The 12,195-nt window shown below is 45.6% G+C and overlaps 2 protein-coding genes and 1 pseudogene across 12 annotated transcripts in view; 2 read left to right on the forward strand and 1 right to left on the reverse strand.

Annotated features, from left to right (window-relative positions):
- Positions 1-12,195, reverse strand: part of POLR2L (RNA polymerase II, I and III subunit L) — a 627,758-nt gene that overhangs the window by 102,024 nt on the left and 513,539 nt on the right. Inside the window, exon 1 of one of the 10 annotated variants that reach the window (XM_050758003.1) lies at positions 10,229-10,233. The exons of the other annotated variants lie outside the window; for them this stretch is intronic. The gene's annotated coding sequence lies outside the window, so the exon portion shown is untranslated. Of the gene's footprint in view, positions 1-10,228; positions 10,234-12,195 lie in introns of those variants that run through there. 10 annotated transcript variants of the gene reach the window in all.
- The window catches only part of AP2A2 (adaptor related protein complex 2 subunit alpha 2), an 86,211-nt gene that overhangs the window by 13,501 nt on the left and 60,515 nt on the right, over positions 1-12,195 (forward strand). The window lies entirely within an intron of this gene.
- Positions 5,549-5,649, forward strand: LOC126936670 (uncharacterized; annotated as a pseudogene).

The raw sequence follows: 12,195 nt of genomic DNA on the forward strand, positions 1-12,195 counted from the left end.
GAATGAACAGTGCAGTGTATTCTTTGCAAACCTACATATGGTATTAGTCTGTAGTGCTCTGAAACCCAGAAATCAAAGGAAAAGCATGGGGCCTTTGACCGACTGACCTTTGTTTCTTGATATAGAATATAGTAAATGGAAATTTCTCTCAGTAGTTTAGTCAGTAGATTCCGTCATTTCTCTCAGTAGTTTAGTCGTAAATTCCGTCATTTCTCTCAGTAGTTTAGTCGGTAGATTCTGTCGTTTCTCTCGGTAGTTTAGCCTGTAGATTCCGTCATTTCTCTCAGTAGTTTAGTCTGTAGATTCCGTCATTTCTCTCAGTAGTTTAGTCGGTAGATTCCGTCGTTTCTCTCAGTAGTTTAGTCGGTAGATTCCGTCGTTTCTCTCAGTAGTTTAGTCGGTAGATTCCGTCGTTTCTCTCAGTAGTTGAGTCTGTAGATTCCGTCGTTTCTCTCAGTAGTTTAGTTGGTAGATTGTGTCATTTCTCTCAGTAGTTTAGTCTGTAGATTGTGTCATTTCTCTCAGTAGTTTAGTCGTAGATTCCGTCATTTCTCTCAGTAGTTTAGTCGTAAATTCTGTCATTTCTCTCAGTAGTTTAGTCGGTAGATTCCGTCGTTTCTCTCGGTAGTTTAGTCTGTAGATTCCGTCGTTTCTCTCGGTAGTTTAGTCTGTAGATTCCGTCATTTCTCTCAGTAGTTTAGTCTGTAGATTCCGTCGTTTCTCTCGGTAGTTTAGTCTGTAGATTGTGTCATTTCTCTCAGTAGTTTAGTCGGTAGATTGTGTCATTTCTCTCAGTAGTTTAGTCTGTAGATTGTGTCATTTCTCTCAGTAGTTTAGTCGTAGATTCCGTCATTTCTCTCAGTAGTTTAGTCGTAAATTCCGTCATTTCTCTCAGTAGTTTAGTTGGTAGATTCCGTCATTTCTCTCGGTAGTTTAGTCAGTAGATTGTGTTGTTTCTCTTGGTAGTTTAGTCGGTAGATTGTGTCATTTCTCTCAGTAGTTTAGTTGGTAGATTCTGTCGTTTCTCTCAGTAGTTTAGTCAGTAGATTCTGTCATTGGTAATGATGGGTCAGTCCAGTGGAGTTTGAATACTTGACTTTTCCAAGAGATTTGTTTAAACCCTGAACTGAAATGTTTTTTCTTATGTGTTTTTTGATGGCTTTAAAAAAGAATTTCAGCCTTTACTTTAGATTCCAGGGTACATGTGCAGATTTGTTATGTGGTCATATTGTGTGACGCCGAGGCAGTTTATCATGGTGGATGATAAAAGGAGACTCCCTTAGGTTGGGTGTTCCTGAAAGACCTCTCTGTGGAAGTGACATTTCAGCTGGGTCCTGAAGCTGCCTGGGACCAGCCTTGTCCCAGCCTGGAGGGGAGAAGGGCTTGAGGTGGTGGAGATCTTGTTGTATTTCAGGATCTGAGAGGCTGTACCGTCGGAACTCAGTGAGCAAGGAGAGGAGCTGGTATAAGCCGGATTGCTGGGGGAGGCCAGAACGTGCTGGGCCTTGAAGGCTCTGGCATGAGTCTGATTTTTATCCTAGGTGCCTTGTAGGAAGCTGCCGAAGGAAAGCGAGTGAGTGACAGGTCTGATGTAATTATATGAGACTATTACGCTGTAGCAGGACAAGCCACAGACAAAACCCCTCAGACACCCAGTTAAAGAAGGAAGGGCTTTATTCATCCGGCAGCTTTGGCAAGACTCGCGTCTTCCAACAACTGAGCTCCCCGAGTGAGCATTTCCTGTCCCTTTTAAGGGCTCACAACTTTAAGGGGGTGCGTGTGAGAGGGCCGTGATCGATTGCATGAGCAGGGGGTACGTGACTGGGGGCTGCATGCACTGGTAATTAGAACGGAACAGAACAGGATAGGGATTTTCACAGTGCTTTTCTATACAATGTCTGTAATCTATAGATAACATAACCGATTAGGTTGGGGTGGATCTTTAACTACCAGGCCCAGGGTGTGGCACTGGGCTGTGTGCTCGTGGATTTCATTTCTGCCTTTTAGTTTTTACTTCTTCTTCTTTGGAAGCAGAAATTGGGTATAAGACAATATGAGAGGTGGTCTCCTCCCTTGATGCCAGCTTCTCTGTGGAAAGTAGGTTGGAGGTGAGGAGTGGAAGGTGAAAGCTGCAAGAGTCCCGACTGGAGATGCAGGTGGCAACTGAAATGACCAGAAGAGAGCACTTGTTTGGAGGAAAAGCAGACAGGTCGACAGTCAGGATGGATGTGATGGGGGCCCTGAAGGAGAGGATGCTGTAGAGATTGACATAGCATCTCTGGTGATCCCGTCGCTCAGGAAATGCTGGTTGTTTTCCAGCTCTATTGCTCAGAAGCTCTTGGGGCAGTTTTTGGTGCATTATGAGTAGTCAGATGTGGTGCTATTATTGGGTACCTGCTGTCTGCAGGGCATTTATTCTTACCAAGTATTTATTGAGTGCCTGCTACAATGCCAGGTACTTCCCAGGATTCTGGGACTGTGGCAGGGAGTAAAACAACTCCATGTTCACATGGAGCTTACATTCTAGTGGGTAGAGATCAAGAAGAAAAACAGAGTTTAGTGGGATGTTAGGCGATGATAAACACAACAGAGAAATCAGGAGGGAAGATGGTTGGGTAAATGAGGGTACAGGTGTTCAATTTTAAGTAGAATGATCAGGACCGGCCCTGCTGTGAAGGCAGCAGTTGAGCAAGGATCTGGAGCTAGTGAGGCAGTGGACATGTACAAGTCAGTGGGGAGGGCGTCTTGGCAGAGGGAGGAGTAGTAAGTGCAGAGGCCTTTGTGGGGGAGGATGACAGCTGCACAGAAGAAACAGCAGGAGGCCCATGTGGCTTTAGGACAGCAATCCTGGGCGGAAAGGCAGTAAGGGGTTAGGTTAGGAGAGAATGGAGGTGGGGGACAGGTGGAGTAGGGCCTTTTGTAGAGCTTTTTAAAAGATGATGGCTCTTACTAGAATGCTAAACACTGACTGTCCTCGAGTAGCTCAGGCCTTTGTAATGCAGAGTGGTAAATGGTATGAGGGGTGAACAGCTTAGGAGAGGTCAGGCGTGGAATGCAGGGGTGATGCTTGGCTCTGGTCTTGCTAGGCTGATGGGATGTGGGGGATGGTTTGGAAAAGGTGGGCAGTACCGTGTGCCACACTGCAGAGAGGCAGGAGCAGCAGCAGGACATGTGCAATACATTGAGGGGGATTCCTAGCATGGGTAGGGCCTAGTGGGGCACGGGAATGTGGCTGGAGACCAAGGTGGGAGAGGCAGGCCAAAACCAGATGGTAGGGACCTCCTGTCTAGGATGTGGGCTGTTTAAGTATTTTAAGCAGGGGAATGACACTCAATTTTTAAAATTTTTTTTGAGATGGAATCTCTCCCTTGTCACCCAGGCTGGAGTGCAGTGGTATGATCTCAGCTCACTGCAACCTCCACCTCCTGGGTTCAAGCAATTCTCCTGCCTCAGCCTCTCGAGTAGCTGGGATTATAGGTGCCCACCACCACGCCCGGCTAATTTTTGTATTTTTAGTATAAATGGGGTTTCACCATGTTGGGCAGGCTGGTCTTGAATGCCTGACCTCAGGTAATCTGCCTGCCTCGGCCTCCCAAAGTGCTGGGATTACAGGCATGAGCCAATGCACCCAGCCTCAATTTCTGTTTTGCTAGTGGAATAGTCATTTTGAGGCCAGGCACGGTGGCTCAGGCCTGTAATCCCAGCACTTTGGGAGACCTAAGCTGGAGAATCACTTTTAAGTTCAGGAGTTCAAGACCAGTGTGGGCAGCTTAGTGAGACCTTATCTCTACAGAAAATTAGAACAGAAAAGGAAAAGAATGGTCATTTTGGATATAGAGGATGGGTTTTAATGAGGCTTAGAGGCAGGAAAGCCAGTTAGGAAAAGATCGATTGCTTTGGTCCAGAGGAGGTAGCGAGGATCTGGAGTGGAAAGGTAGGAGTGACGTGTGGAGGTTTAGAAAACAGAATCAACAGAGGCATGTGTGCTAAACACTCTTTATTCGTGACAGCTTTGAGTCTGCATCAGAAATGCCACTTACCCAGAATGGTGGAGTGAGGCCTCTGTAATCCAGTCCTTCATAAAAGCAGTGAAAGCACTGGCAAAAATGGTCAAAATCAACTGTAGGAACTCAAAATTAACGAAAGGTTGTGACACTCTTAGGAGCATTTATCTGTGAACAACCGTGGAACCTCTAACTCAACCTCCTCCCATTCTCCTCTCCCCAGCTCCGTCGTAACCATGGAAACCAGCTGCCTTATTACCATGGTAGCTGGGAAAGCCAGCAGCCTAGCAGCCACTGGAGGGGACACATCAAGGCTGGAGCTCCTCAGCAAGTCCCGGCTGCAGAGCATGTCACTCTCGGACCTGTCCCATTTACTGCGCTTGCCATCATATGAGCTAGCTCAGTGGGAAAATCCTGTTTCTGAAAGAGACTGTCAGTTGAGAATTCTGTGTCCAGCAAAACTATCCTTTGAAAATAGAGAAATTGGCTGGGCGCGGTGGCTCACGCCTGTAATCCCAGCACTTTGGGAGGCCAAGGTGGGTAGATCATCTGAGGTTGAGAGTTCGGGACCAGCCTGGCCAACATGGTGAAACCCCGTCTCTACTAAAAATACAAAAATTAGCCAGGCATGATGGCGCACGCCTGTAATTCCAGCTACTCAGGAGGCTGAGTCACAAGAATTGCTTGAACTTGGGAGGCGGAGGTTGCAATGAGCCAAGATTGTGCCACTGCACTACTCCAGCCTGGGCGAACAGAGCGAGATCCTGTCACACACAAAAAAAGGAAATTAAGATAGTTCCAGGTAAACAAAATAAACAGGACGACCTCCCTTATATAAAGTGGGCAGATCACTTTAGGTTGGGAGTTCGAGACCAGCCTAATCAACATGGCAAAACCCCATCTCTACTAAAAATAAAAAAATTAGCCAGGCCTAGAGGTGTGCCCTTAGGGCCCAGTTACATGGGAGACTGAGACAGGAGGATTGTTTACCCTGGGAGTTTGAGGCCACAGTGAGCTATGATCACGCCACCGCATTCCATCCTGGGTGACAAAGCAAGACGTTGTCTCTTAAAAAAAAACTTGGAGATAAACGTGAATAAAAACACGGCATTCCAAAAATTAGACACTGCAGTGATAGCAGGGCTTGGGAAAATTTATAACTGTAAATACCTACATTAAAAAAGACAGATCTGAAATCATTAGCCTACTATTTCACCTTAAGCCACCAGGAAAAGCACGAGTAAAACCTAAAGCAAGGAGAAGGAAGAACATAACAAAGATGAGAGCAAAGATGGTTTATTTGAAAAGATCATCAAAATTGACAAACTTAGTGAGACTGACTGAGATAAAAAGAAGACTCAGATTGCTGAAAGCAGGAATGAGAGGGGAGATTATTATTCACCTTACAGAAATAAAAATGATTGTAAGAGAATTCCATGAATAATTGTGTGACAAAATACTAGATAATTTAGTTGAAGTGTACAAATTCCTAGAAAGTCGTGACTGAAGCTAACTCAAGAACAGATAGAAAATCTGAATAGTTGGTCACTTTGGCAGCACATATGCTAAAATTGGAACAGTACAGAGATTAGCATGGCCCCTGTGTGAGAAGGACACACAGATTTGTGAAGCATTCCATTAAAGAAAACCCAAATAGACTTATAATAAGTAATTAGATTGAATTAATAATTTACAAACTTTTAACGGCCAGGCGCAGTGGCTCATGCCTGTAATCCCAGCACTTTGGGAGGCCAAGTCACTCGGATCACTTGAGGTCAAGAGTTCTAGACCAGCCTGGCCAATTTGGTGAAGCCCGTCTCTGCTAAAAATACAAAATTACCTAGGCATAGTGGTGCACGTTTGTAATCCCAGCTACTTGGGAGGCTGAGGCAGGAGAATCTCTTGAACCCAGGAGGTGGGTATTGTAGTGAGCTGAGATCGCGCCATTGTGTTCAAGCCTGGGCAACAAGAGTGAAACTCCATCTCAAAAGAAAACCCAAAAACCAAAAAACAAAAAAAAACTTGTCACAACAATAAGCTCTGGGACAGGTGGCTTCTCTAGAAAAATCCCGGTTACTGAGCTTGTCATTATTTGAGTTCTACTAAACACTTAAATAATTAATACCAGCCCTGGTTGGGTGCAGTGGCTCACGCCTGTTATCCCAGCAGTTTGGGAGGCCGATATGGGTGATCATTTGAGGTCAGGAGTTCAAGACCAGCCTGGCCAGCATGGTGAAACCCCATCTCTACTAAAAATACAAAAATTAGCTGAGTGTGGTGGCGTGCCTGTAGTCCCAGCCACTCTGGAGGCTGAGGCAGGAGAATCGCTTGAAACCGAGAGGTGGAGGTTGCAGTGAGCCAAGATTGCGTCACTGCACTCCAGCCTGGATGATGGAGTGAGACTCTATCTCAAGAAAATAATTAATACCAGTCCTTTACAAACTCTTTGGAAAAATAGGAGGGAATACTTAACCCATTCCATAAGGCCAGTGTTATGCTGAGATCAAAACTAGACAAAGACATGACAAGAAAGGAATATTACAGACTATTATCATGAATATAGAAACAAGAATCTTCAACCAACTGCTAGCCAGTTGAATCCAGCAACAGCATATAAAAAGGATTATACAGGCCAGGCTTGGTGGCTCACACCTGTAATCCCAGTACTTTGGGAGGCCAAGGTAGGTGGATCATGAGGTCAGGAGGTGGAGACCAGCCTGGCCAACATGGTGAAACCCCGTCTCTACTAAAAATACAAAAATTAGCTGGGCGTGGTGGCGTGTGCCTGTAGTCCCAGCTACTCGGGAGGCTGAGTCAGGAGAAGCGCTTGAACTCGGGAGGTGGAGGTTGCAGTGAGCCGAGATCATGCCACTGTACTCCACCCTGGGTGACAGAGCGAGACTTTGTCTCAAAAAAAGAAAAAAAGGATTATATACCAGATTCAAGTGAGAATTGTCCCAGGAATGCAAGGTTGGTTTAACATCTGAAAATCAGTCAATGTAATACTTACATTAATAAAAAAAATACCTGGTTATCTCCATAGATGCAAAAAAGAACAGGATTGGAGAATTAAAACTTAATACACAAATGGTTAAGATAGTAAGGTACTAGTATAAGGACAGATACATAGATACTGAGATAACATTGAGAGTGCAGTAGTAAACATGTACATTTTTGGTGAATTGATTTTCAGCAGGAGTGCCAAGACAGTTCAGTGGTGGGGGAAAAGAATAGTCTTTTGAACAAATGGTGCTGGGATGATGGATCTACATGTAAAAGTATGTAAATGGACTCCTACCTTACACTATGCACAAGAAATAACTCCAAATGGATCATAAACCCAACTGTAAGAGCTATGAGACTTCTACTAAAAAAAAAATAGTAAGTTTTTGTGACTTTGGAATTTTTTTTTTTAGGCAGAGTCTTGCTCTGTTGCCAGGCTGGAGTGCAGTGGCGTGATCTTGGTTCACTGCAACCTCTGCCTCCCAGGTTCATGCGATTCTCCTGCCTCAACCTCCTGAGTAGATGGGGCCACAGGCCTGTACCACCATGCCCAGCTGATTTTTGTGTTTTTTGTACAGATGGGGTTTCGCCATGTTGGCCAAACCCCATTTGCTTGCCTCAGCTTCCCAAAGTGCTGGGATTACAGGCATGAGCCACTGTACCCGGTCTGGAATATGATTTCCTAGGTGACAACAGATGTGCAAATGACAAAAAAAAAAAAAGTTGATTTGGACTTAATAACGTGTGCTACAAAATACTATTGAGAAGGTGAAATGGCAACCTGAGAATGAGAATATATTTGAAAACCATGTACCTGATAAAGGGCTTGTTATCTAGAATATATAAAGAACTTCATGATAAGACAACTAAATTGAAAAATTGATGAAGTGTTAGGGGCCGTGGGTGCGGTGGCCACACCTGGAATCCCAGCATTTTGGGAGGCTGAGGTAGGTGGCTCACCCGAGGCCAGGTGTTCAAGACCAGCCTAGCCAACGTGATGAAACCCCGTCTCTACTAAAATATAAAAATTAACTGGGTGTGGCGGCATGCACCTGTAATCTCAGCTTCTTGGGAGGCTGAGGCACAAGAATCATTTTAACCTAGGAAGTGGATGTTGCAGTGAGCCGAAGTCATGTCACTGCATTCCAGCCTGGGCAACAGAGTGAGACTGCGTCTCAAAAAAAAAAAAAAAAAAAAATTGATGAAGTATTAAAATATACATTTCTTCCAAATTGATTTACGAATGTTCAGTAAGCATATAAAAGCCATCAGAAAAATGCAAATCAAAATCACAATGAGATACTGCATCACACTTACCCAGATGGCTGTAATAAAAAAGATGAGGCCGGGCGCTCACAGCTGTAATTCCAGCACTTTGGGAGGCCAAGATGGGTGGATCACCTGAGCTCAGGAGTTTGAGACCAGCCTGACCAATATGGTGAAACCTCATCTGTACTAAAAGTACAAAAATTAGCTGGGCGTGGTGGCAGGCGCCTGGAATTCCAGCTACTTGGGAGGCTGAGGCAGGAGAATTGATTGAACCCGGGAGATGGAGGTTGCAGTGAGCCGAGATCGTGCCACTGCACTCCAGCTTGGGCAACAGAGGGAGACTCCATCTAAAAAACAAAATAAAAAAAATAAAAAAGATGGACAATAACAAGTGTCATCGAGGTTATGGAGAAGTTGGAACACTCATTCTTGTCTGGTGGTGATGTAGAATGGAGCTGCCCTTGGAAAACATCTTGTCAGGTGCCTGAAAATGTTAAACAGAAATTCCTATGACCAAGAATTATATTTTTAGATATGTACCCAAGAAACAAAAATCATATGTTGATAGAAAAACTGGAACATGAAATGTTCATAGCGATGTTATTCATGATAGCCAAAAAAGTGTAAGGAATCCAAAAATCCATCAAGTGATGAATTGATAACGAAATATGGTATAGCCACACAATGGAATTTTACTAAGCATTAAAAAGTAATGAAATAGGAATTAATACTACCTTGAAAACTATACTAAGTGACACAAACCAGTCACAGAAGCCCACGTGTTATTCCATTTATTTGAAATGTTTAGAAGATGTAAATCTATAGAAATTGGTAAAAAGTCCACTGCTACTTGCTAGGGTCTGGGAAAGGGTGATTGGTGAGTGAGTGGCTGACTCCCCTTGTGGGGAGGTGAAGATTTTCTGAAGTTAGATTGATGGACAACTCTGTGACTGTACAAAAAGCCATTGAATTACATGCTTTAAATGAGTGAATTGGGTGGTATGTGAATTATTTCCCAATAAAACTGTCAAGAAAAGATATGCCCGTTAACATTTGTCAGAGCCACACATGCATTTACCTCTGTGGCTTTGTAGTGAAACAGTTGTTAGTACTCTTTGAACCCTTTTATTCCAGTTTGCTTCTCTGAGGGTTTCTGTACTGAGTCTCGTCCCTCCTGTGCGTGAATAAAGAGAACGAGCCGGGTGTGGTGGCTCACGCCTGTAATCCCAGCACTTTGGGAGGGCGAGGTGGGTGGATCATGAGGTCAGGAGTTCAAGACCAGCCTGACCAACATGGCGAAAGCCTGTCTCTACTAAAAATACAAAAGTTAGCTAGGCGGGTGGCGGATGGCTGTAATCCCAGCTACTTGGGAGGCTGAGGCAGGAGAGTCGCTTGAACCTGGGAGGTGGAGGTTGCAGTGAGCCAAGATCTCACCACTGCACTCCAGCCTGGGTGACAGAGCAAGACTCTGTTTCAAAAAAAAAAAAAAAAAAAAAAAAAAAAAAAAAAAAAAAAAAAAGAACTTGTGAGGTTATCCTTGGTGATGGGCACAGTAGCTTCTCGTGGCTGGACCAGTGCTTTGCTTCTTATCCCACACTTCTCATCGCAGCTCTTTCATTGATGGTACTCCTATTTGAAGAAGAGAAACTGAGGCAGATTGTGGTTAAGTTGATAGCCCGGAGTCACATAGCTAGTAAAACGTGGAGTGACATTCCAGTCTAGGCCTGCTTTCAGAGTTTGCTTGGCTGACTGCTGTGCTAACCACCTTAATAGTGATGTTAGCAATTACAGCTTCCTTCAAAAATTCTTGGGCTTGGTCAGTTTTGGGCTTTTGGGTTACTTGGTGGAATCACTTTATTTCTTCGAGGCAGAGTCTCACCTTGTTGCCTAGGCTCGAGTACAGTGATGCTGTCCTGGCTCACTGGAGCGTTGACTTCCTGTGCTCAGGTGATCCCCCCACCTCAGCCTCCCTAGTAGCTGGGACCACAGGTATGCACCACCACACCTGTCTGATTTTTTAAAAAAATTATTTGTAGAGACCAGGTCTCCCTATGTTGCCTAGGCTGGTCTTGAGTTCCTGGGCTCAAACAGCCCTCCCACTTTGGCCTCCCAAGGTGCTGGAATTACAGGCGTGAGCCAGTGTGCCCAGTCTGAAATCAGTTTATATACAGACAAACTCTGTAGACCAAGTTTTGTTGCCCGTTGCAAGGACATAAGATTTTGGTAGTTCGGTATTTTATAATAATCTGTTACAGGCTCCTTTACTATTTGTTTTGGAATTTGGGCTGTTCCCGGAATACTAATCCTCTCTGTTGATTAGTTCGGCCTATAAACAAGAAATCATTAACCAGCATGCTGTTCCTGAAGAATGACCAGGGACAATAATTCTAAAAATTCGAGAGCTTTTATCCCAGCCTGCCCCTGTAGAGTGTGTTCCTTGCTACTTCATAGAGTGCAAATTGTAACCTGCTTTTGCCGGTTGCTATGGCATGTTCAGGTTACTCATTAGCCATCAGAATTCCTAAGTCCACTGTGAATATTCCCTGGTGTAAGTACAGTGCCCTTAGTGCTGATGGGCTGGCTGCTGTTCAGACAGGAACAGTGCAGGATGGCTACGGCCAGCGTCTCTTCAACGAGGGTCAGACTCTGTGTGGCTGGGCTTGTTGCAGACAGGGACAGTGCAGGATGGCCACGGCCAGTGTCTCTCTTTTTTTTTTTTTTTGAGACGGGGTCTTGCTCTGTTGCCCAGGCTGGAGTGCAGTGGCACCATCTCGGTTCACTGCAAGCTCCGACTCCTGAGTTCACGCCATTCTCCTGCCTCAGCCTCCCGAGCAGCTGGGATTACAGGCGCCCACCACCACGCCTGGCTAATTTTTTTTTGTATTTTTAGTAGAGACGGGGTTTCACCGTGTTAGCCAGGATGGTTTCGATCTCCTGACCTCGTGATCTGCCCGCCTCGGCCTCCCAAAGCGCTGGGATTTCAGGCGTGAGCCACCGCGCCTGGCCCAGCCAGCGTCTCTTTAACGAAGATCAGACTCTGCGTGTGGCTGGGCTTGTTGCTGTGGGTCAGTTACTCTTGCTCATGCTTTACCCTTTCAGAATTCAGCTCCTCCCCTTCCCCTCAAGCTAATTTATCTAAAAAGATAAGAGTTTTTGCTCGATCTGTTCCTGGCAAGGTGGGGTGGCTGAAGTCCTCCTGTGAAGCCCTCTGCCTTGTGGAGATCAATGCAGTGTCCGTGGCACGAATTGGTGCCTGGCCAGGAACAGGAGCACGCTCTGCTCCTTTACAGGAGAGTCCCTGATAGACGCTGGAGTGCTCAGATTGTTACCTGCGTCCACCGCAACTGCAGGGGTGCCACACTGATCATGCGGCGTCTACTAGAGCATTTTTGGTAAATTTAGGACATGGTGGTTGACTTGAATGTATCAGTCTTGCCTGCAGGTCATCATCCGTGATCTCAGCCGTGGTCATGCTAGATTGTCTTTCTCGTTTTTGAGACAGGCTCTCTCTCTGTTGCCCAGTCGCCCAGGCTGGGGTGCAGTGGTGTGATCTTGGCTCACTGACCCTCTGCCTCTCGGGTTCAGGTGATTCTTCCACTTCAGCTTCCCCAGTAGCTGGGATTACAGGTGCACGCCACCATGCCTGGCTAATTTTTGTGTTTTTAGTAGAGATGGGATTTCACCATGTTGCTCAGGCTGGTCTCGAACTCCTGACTTCAAGTGATCCACCCGCCTCAGCCTCCGAAAGTGCTGGGATGTGAGCCACTGCGCCTGGCCTGATTGCTTATTTTTTTTTTTTTGAGACGGAGTCTCGCTCTGTCGCCCAGGCTTGGAGTGCAGTGGCCGGATCGTGGCTCACTGCAAGCTCCGCCCCCCAGGTTCACGCCATTCTCCTGCCTCAGCCTCCCGAGTAGCTGGG

Source organism: Macaca thibetana, chromosome 14, assembly GCF_024542745.1.
Source record: "Macaca thibetana thibetana isolate TM-01 chromosome 14, ASM2454274v1, whole genome shotgun sequence".
Taxonomy (NCBI): domain Eukaryota; kingdom Metazoa; phylum Chordata; class Mammalia; order Primates; family Cercopithecidae; genus Macaca; species Macaca thibetana.